Source organism: Haplochromis burtoni, unplaced genomic scaffold (assembly GCF_018398535.1).
Source record: "Haplochromis burtoni strain Fernald_Lab_line unplaced genomic scaffold, NCSU_Asbu1 Contig_1588, whole genome shotgun sequence".
Classification (NCBI taxonomy): domain Eukaryota; kingdom Metazoa; phylum Chordata; class Actinopteri; order Cichliformes; family Cichlidae; genus Haplochromis; species Haplochromis burtoni.
In genome coordinates this window covers 31,692-33,468 of record NW_024583949.1, presented here as the reverse complement: position 1 = coordinate 33,468, position 1,777 = coordinate 31,692, and positions in this window count along the sequence as shown.

The following is a 1,777-nucleotide window of genomic DNA, read 5'->3' as shown; positions in this document are numbered from 1 at the left end:
CTCAGTTAACGAGAGGAGCAGGCATGTGTTTGGCTGCTTCACATTGAGTTGTTGTGTGGGACACCAGTAGCTCATGTCTGTTGCTGTAACAGTAGTTCATGTATAGAATAAAACATCCCAGCTCACTGAGTTGATCGGGGCAATAGTGCCTAAAATGTTGCATAATCTTGCAGAGGGATCTTTTACTTTGTGGTCATCTTAGATGAGTAGTTTTATGGACAAAAACCACCAGGTCATTCAGTGTTCCCTTAGTGCTAATGTGTGAGATGTTGGTGTAACTGAAGTAATGTTGTTAAGTCCTTAAAGTCATATTCTTTTACTGTCATGACTCTATTTTTATTTTTGCATGATACCTGATTTATATGGAATATGGCTGAAGTAAACTAAAGCCTAAAATACTTAAGTAATTTAACATTATACAATTCACATATAAAATTATGAATTGTAGTTTTAAATGGTTTTAAAGCATGTAGAATAGCACATGTAGGCAAGTATGTTTCTCCTGCAAAAACAAAAAGGGGGGAAAAATGAAACGGGCAGGGTTTGGTGGTTGAATCATCCGTCCCCACCAACGCCAAAACCAAATCTACACCCTTGGAAGCGCGTATCGAGTGCTACATAGTTGAGCATTTCTTCTTCGATACAACTGAATTTTAGTAGATTTTGTCCTTTTCTTTTTTTTGTTGTATTTTATCTTGAAAACCCAGAAACCGGATCTCACTCTAGCGTTTAGAAGCTGCTTCCGCTCCTCACAGCGCGCGTTTGCACTGTGAGGGGAAGTTCTGTAATGAAAGGCTCTGGCATTTTTATGGTGTCTGGTGTGAATGTTGTTACATAAGTTGTACATGTCGATGTATATAGGTTCATATTGATATTAAAAAGTTTCTGTGTAACCGAAACAAAGGCTGGTTGCTGTTAAACAGTGTTTCTGCCGTATTTATGCTCTTTGGCAGTAAGCTTTTGTCAGCCCCCTAGTGGTTGCTGCGCATAGCAGGAAATGTGTTTGATTTACTGTTTTTCTGTGCTTTTTCTGATGTTGTTTTACATTGTAGGAGCTACAATTGCTGGTACCATCAGAAGACACCTGTTGAGTTTTTTTTTTATGTCTTCTGCAGGTACGTGAGCTTATTAACAGTCATTTTGTCTGTAAAGCACAAGCAAGTGAAGATGTAATGCGCTACTGTTAATTTGTCCACTAGAGGGAAATGTTTAGTCAGTGATACTTCTGTTATCCTGTTATTTTGTTTTATATGATTGTGAAATGTATTTTATTAGTCATAAGATTTCTTTTTGTATACAAGTTCAGTGGGACAGACTGTAAAATGGGAGAAATTATTATTTTCCATCTTTTCTTTATTAAAAAGTTAATTGTAAGTCTGTCAAGACAGCGCGCGTTTGCACTATGAGGGAGCTACAATTGCTGGTACCATCAGAAGACACCTGTTGAGTGTGTTTATTGTCTTCTGCAGGAATAAACCGTGAAAAGCCAACCTTTCTGAGCGTCTGTGATTTATGAAGAGCTGGAAGCGTTACAGTAATTTAACGTCTCGAATCAAAAACAAAAACAGTTCTTATTTAATTCAGTGACAGCAACAGGGACAAAGCTGTTTTTACAGTGGGGCAAAAAAATAAAAAAAATACTTATTTTCCACCCTGATTTACGAATAAATTCTTTACAAATCCTACCATGTGGATTCATGGATTTTATTTTCACATTGTGTCTCTCACAGTTGAAGTGTACCTCTGGTGCAAATTACTGACCTCTGTCATCATTTTA